General features: G+C 33.4%; 1 long non-coding RNA gene across 1 annotated transcript; it reads right to left on the minus strand.

The window, feature by feature from the left end:
* Window positions 1-949: 949 nt before the first annotated feature.
* LOC128260241 (uncharacterized) lies at window positions 950-4,660 on the minus strand. Its single transcript, XR_008268117.1, has 3 exons — window positions 4,553-4,660; window positions 1,583-1,642; window positions 950-1,176 (listed from the first exon to the last, which is right to left on the minus strand). It is a non-coding gene; the product is annotated as an uncharacterized LOC128260241 (long non-coding RNA).
* Between the last annotated feature and the right edge of the window lie 2,044 nt (window positions 4,661-6,704).

Raw genomic sequence — 6,704 nt, forward strand, 5'->3', positions numbered from 1 at the left:
GTAAATCGAGAAACAAATAAATTTCCTTTGAGGAACAACAGAAAGTTTTTTTTACCACCACCAGCACCTTGAACACTTTGAACAATATTAATCCGACTTTCCGATGAAGGGAGTACTTCAGAGCACGCAATACCATTAGGAACAGCTGTAAAGCTTTTGATCCACCGGGCTGCTCTCCAACTTCCCCAGTGACAGGGGCTGATGAGCTAGGTGCCGGTAAAGAATACAAGCATTTAAAATTGGAATTGGGGCAGAACTTAAACAAACGTTCGTTCTAATGGGCTCGGTTCTTTAACGCTTATGTGACTCACTTTTTACTACTAAACTGTTTACTTAGCGCGTTGAACCCTTCAGTGAGTTGTTTTAATACTCCAAAAAGATTCTTAAAGCCGTCACGAGTTTGCCTCATAGAGCCAATCATCTCAATCTCCATTTCCCTGCAGAACTCACATGAGCACTTGAGCCCAGACTATATTCAAGTACGAATTATTTAATCCCGAACGTCATCAGTCCAAGTACTCAAAAGTGCTGGAAGAAAGTTCGAAAGACATTGGTTTGAGTACGAAAAATTATTTATGCAAGTATAAAAGTGTTTTAGTTTAAGTTGTGCAAGTGAACAAATTAAGTATAAAAAACGTTCGTTTAAGCATGAACAGTTCTTATTAAGGAACGAATAGTTTTAAATTTAAGTCCGAAAAATTCTTAGTTAAAGAATGAATACTCTCATTTTCAAGAACGAATAATTTCTCATGTAAGAAACAAATATTCTTATTTGGAGAGTAAACCATTCTTCTTTTAAAAACCAAACCCTCTTTAATTTAGAATGAATATTTTTAATTTAAGAACAAATCAATTTTTATGTATGAAACCAATTCTTTTTTAAAGTACAAAACGTTTTTAACTTAAGAATAAAATTTCATAATGAAAGGGATTTCCGTATTATATCTGATTCAGTTCTTAATATATAAAATTTTGTATTGTATTTTTTGACTTACATTAGAACAATGTGTCTTAAAAAGCTTATACATATTTTATACCAGCAAGAGTTTTATCATTATTTAGAGGATATAAATGCAAAAGAGCAGTGTCGAAAATGTCGATGTCGCTTGTTTTGTACTTTGAGTACAGCTTTCCTCCCGGCTTCTTGTACTTTTCACCTTCGATAAAATAAAAGTCCTGTAAATAAACAACAATTCCTTAATTATTAACATGTTTTAATACGATAAACTGACTTTTAAAAATAATGCTAAGAAAATATTAGGGATTATAAAAATTTTAAGCTCAATCAAAATACCTAGAACAAATTCAATTCTGGCTTCTTTGTCATATAGCTCCTATTGGAACAATCGGAAAAGTAAATGGAAAAAAAAATTGAACTTGCTTTTTATTTGTTTTGTTTTTTTAAATATAGTATTGGTTAAATATTTCAGAACTACAATTTAAATTTCATTAAAATCGGTCGATTATAGACCAAACAATAGAAATTATTTTGAAAGTAAAGGAAGTAAATTTCGTCAAGCCGAATTTTTTTTTTATTTTAACAAAATTAAAAAAAAAGTATCATTTAAAAAAAAACAATTACCTAGTGAAGCACAAAATTGGTCTCGTTTTCGTTTTGGCGTGCGCTGACCTTGGTAATTTTCTAAATAAAAAAATTGTGTTAAAAACTACTCTAAAAAAAACTGGAATTAAACTTACATTTTTTCTCACCGAATTGTAAGCTTCCGCTTGAACAACAAACGCAGTCCCAATTGGGGAACTGCTTCCTTTAGCTCCTCCTCTGTCACACCTTCTAATAGTGACAAAGTCACACCAGCTTCTGTATGAAATAAATATAAAAACAATTAAAATGATTTTTCTAAGAAGCAAATACCAATGCACGATCTAAAAAAACAGCAACAATTGTTTATTTATAAATAGCAAACGTATGCATGTAAATGTGTGCACGCGGATTTACAGTTATTTTTGACTCGTTCTTTTTTACTAAAAAAAAAATAGCAACAGTACAGCACTGAGTTCCGAAAAGGAGGAATAGAAAACAACAAGGAACGGTTCACCAATTCTAATTATTACTAGTTTTTATTAGAACAAGAAAGGAAGCAAGCTTCGGCAAGCCGAAGTTCATATACAGGGGCTCACAGCTTATTTCAACCAGTAGCCAAAAAAAACTTCAACAGCCTATAAAAGCTATACCAAACAAGATATGAACCAAATTTAAATGCACGATCTTTTTGTAATGTTTATATTTAATATTTTGTAATTTCTTATAATTTTCATAATTTTGTAAATATTTTTAATTTAATTAAGAACAAAAAATTAACAAAAAATAAGTTCGTTTAAGTTTAGTCACGTGAAGTTAGTGGAAGATCACTCAGTCATAATAAGTTTGCCATAATGGGGCCGCGTACGACTTTGGACCAGCGAGAACTTATTCTAAAACATTTTAAAAACGGACATTCGCTAAGGAATATTGCTGAGATGGTTAGGCTGAGTGATGGGACAATCCAGAGCTTCATCTTCCGCTTTGTACTCGAGAATAGAACGCACGATTAGTCAAGAAATGCTCCAAATAAAATTTTCAATCAGACGGACGAACGCTTTATTGTCCGGAAAATTCGGGAAAAATCCAAAAATCCAGAGTTAGGAAAGACTTGCCACCCAGAAACAATTCGTCGAGTAGTCCGAAACCATGGGTATAATGACAGAATAGCTCGGAAGAAGCCGTTCATTAGCGCTAGGAACAACAATGCCCGATTTAAATTTGTCAAGGAGCACTTGGGAAAGGATTTTTGGAACACCGTTATATTTGCTGACGAGTCAAAGTTTAACATTTTTGGCTCAGATGGAGCCACCTATGTGTGGCGTAAGCCTAATACAGAGCTTCAAACAAAAAATTTGAAAACCACAGTAAGGCACGGCGGAGGAAGTTTTATGGTTTGGGCCTGTATGGCGGCGTCAGGAGTTGGAAACTTGGTATTCATTGATGCTACAATGGATAAAAATATTAACCTCGATGTTTTGAGGTCCAATTTGCACGATAGCGCGGACAAGCTGGGCATTCGTGAAGTCACCTGACATGAACGTTATCGAAAATTTGTGGGCTATTTTAGATGCAAACATCCGTAAACGGAAAATTTCGAAGCAAATCGGACCTAAAAACGGCATTGGTTGAGGAATGGTCTAAAATCGGACCAGAAGTCACCCAAAAGTTGGTCGATTCAATTCCAAAACTTTTAAAAATGGTCATTGACAACAAAGGAGGGCATACAAAATACTAAAAAGTTATTGAATAGCTATAATCAATTCATAAACATTAATCTAACTAACTGGTTGAAATAAGCTGTGGCCTTATGTTTTGTTGATTTTTTGTTCTTAATTAAATTAAAAATATTTACAACATTATGAAAATTATATGAAGTTACAAAACAATATATATAAACATTACGAAAAAAGATCGTGCATTTAAATTTTGTTCATATCTTGTTTGGTTTAGCTTTTATAGGCTGTTGAAGTTTTTTTTTGGCTGCTGGTTGAAATAAGCTGTGAGCCACGGTACCTTTGCAGCTATTGCAAAAACTAAATATTCTTGAAAACATTAAAATTATGATTGACTTGCGTGTATGTTTACATTGAAGCTATTTGAAGCTTATTTGATAGTTTCTATGGCAGCTATATGATATCGTTTTCCGATTTTAATAAAATTAGAAGCGTAATTCTGAACTGTCAAATTATTAATTAATCATATAGAATTTCTAAAAAAAAATAAAAAAATGAATAAGTTAAATTAAAAAAAATTTAGTTTTTAAATATTTTTATTGTTTTCATGGAAGCTTTAAGTCATAGTCGTCCGATTTTGATTTTTTTCAAGCCGTAATTCTGAACTATTAAACCATTACTATATATTTTTTTTTATTTTTTTTTCCGATTGTCCCTATGGAAGCTATATGCTATAGTCGTCCGATCCGGCTCGATCCGACTTATATACTACCTGCAATAAAAAGACAACTTTTGGGAAGGTTTTATGCAGATAGCCCTAAAACTGAGAGACTAGTTTGCGTAGAAACGGACGGACAGACGGACGGACATGGCTAGATCGACTCTCCTAGTGATGCTGATCAAGAATATATATACTTTATAGGGTCGGAGATGTCTCCTTCACTGCGTTGCAAATCTCTGACTGAAATTATAATATCCTTTGCAAGGGTTTAAAAAGACGCGAAAGCTGGCACAATAATGTTTTGCATCATTATGTGTGCGTGCGAACTTTTTACCGTTGCTTTTTTCTTTCCATTTCACTTTGTCTTTTTCGAAATAAGGAAAGAGGCACATAAACACAAGAACGAAAACGTAATTCGCGCGAATTTAAATTTTATTAACAACTACTCCGTTTTATTTTAAATTTAAATGTTTGTTTGTTTTTACTATAATTCGTAAGGTAACGTAATTCACGCGAATTTTAATTTTATTGTAGACATCACATTTCTTATTTTTTTATAGATGTTACCACATTTGCTTATTGTTTGTTGTTTCACATTAATGCGCTATTACTTACCCTGCAAGTACGGCAGCACACCCTGCATTCACATTTCTTAAAAAGCGTCCGTCAGCTTTTTGGGCGATTCTCTTTTCATTTTTTTTACGCTGCGACTCGGATCTCTTATTTGCACATCACGTTTTTAAAGTAATAGCCTGATTCCATTGGCGCACTAAAACGCATTTAGCCTAATGCGCATTTATTTACACAGGGAATCCCATAAGGCTAAATGCCGTATTTAAAATAAATGCGATTTTTAAATGCGATTAAAAACCATTCGCCCCGAACATTTTTAGAAAAAATACCGGAAAATACCGATGTTGATCGTTATTTTGTTCGTGCCACCACTACAACAGCTGTTTTCTATATGCAAAGTTTGCGCAATTTTTGATGTCTTTTAAATATAAAATCTATTTTGAATAAAAATGACTTAAAACTAAAGCGCACGCTGCAAATTCTGCTTGCAGTATTACAATGCATTACTGCTGGATCTCTGGCATAAAATAACTCCCACATATATGGGGATCGTTGCCCTTTTTGGAAACTGTGGTGGTCTCCATTGCAAGCCCATCATAACAACGCAATCAGCTTCTCTTCCTTGTCGTCCAAGTTGGCAAATGCCTCGGTCGCATTATGGATGTCCTGCTGAGCAATACAGAGTTTAGTAAACTCATTCATGTTCATTAATTTTAATTAATTTCTTTTGGATTTGCTAAAATGCAAAAGTAAACAAACCCAGATCAGCTGCTCGTGCCACTCACATGTCGGAGTAGCATTATCTAAATGCTACTGCACCAATGGAATCAGGTTATTATAGCCTGATTCCATTGCCGCATTTGTGGACTTTTTAAATGTGCCTGATTCCATTGGCGCATTAGCATTTAGCTAATGCTACTCCGACATGTGAGTGCCACGAGCAGCTGATCTGGGTTTGTTTACTTTTGCTTTTTGGCAAATCCAAAAGAAATTAATCAAAATTAATGAACATGAGAGAGTTTACTAAACTATGTAATGCTCAGCAGGACATCTATAATGCGACCGAGGCATTTGCCAACTTGGACGACAAGGAAGAAAAGCTGATTACGTTGTTATGACGGGTTTGCAATGGAGATTACCACAGTTTCCAAAAAGGGCTAGGATCCCCGTATATTTGGGAGTTATTTTATGCCAGAGATCCAGCAGTAATGCATTGTGCTGCTGCGAGCAGAATTTGCAGCGTGCGCTTAAGTTTTCAGTCATATTTATACAAAATAGATTTTATATTCGAAAGACATCAAAAATTGCGCCAACCCTGCTTATAGAAAACAGCTTTTGTAGTGGTGGCACGAACGAAATATCGTTCAACATCGGTATTTTCCGGTATTTTTTCCAAAAACGTTCGTGGCGAATGGTTTTTAATCGCATTTAAAAATCGCATTTATTTTAAATGCGGCATTTAGCCTTATGGGATTTCCTGTGTAAATAAATGCGCATTAGGCTAAATGCGTTTTAATGCGCCAATGGAATCAGGCTATTAAATATCTTTTTGATATCCCCCACAGAAAAATTGATTGGGTTTGAAGGGTGATTTAAAGGTTTTTTATTTATTTTTTGTAACTTTAATTTATAACATGTTTTCTTAACCTGTTGAAAACTTATTTAAAATTATAATCATATCTCATTAAAAAAAATTCTTATCATTGTAAGATATTTGCGGACCTTCAAAATTAACTTAAAATTATTAACAGCCAACCCAATAAAATTAATTTGAAGTAAATTTAACAAAATAAAAGCATAACATAATAATACATAATAATGATTTTAAAATAATGATTCATTTATAAAACCAAATTATTATACAAATATAAAAAGGGTTACCTTTACAGTTGATTAGTCTGTCGAATAAAAATTGCTTGGTGCTGGCCAGCAGGCATCAGAAAAGGAATAAAATTAGAAATTAAACAAAAACAAAATCTGTGAAAGATATGTATGAAAGAAAGTCATATGCGGCCCTGTCGCTTAGTCTTCCATTCTGATCTGTTAACTCTCCCTAAATATTGTGAATTGCAAGCTGAATCAAAGTTACTTACCGTAGTATTTGACTCTTTTCTTAGATTGCCATTGATACCGAAGAAAGTTCGTTGAGTAATACCATAAAAAAATCTTAATATAATTACACACTTTGATATGA

The sequence above is a fragment of the Drosophila gunungcola genome, assembly GCF_025200985.1.
Source record: "Drosophila gunungcola strain Sukarami chromosome 3L unlocalized genomic scaffold, Dgunungcola_SK_2 000031F, whole genome shotgun sequence".
NCBI lineage: Eukaryota > Metazoa > Arthropoda > Insecta > Diptera > Drosophilidae > Drosophila > Drosophila gunungcola.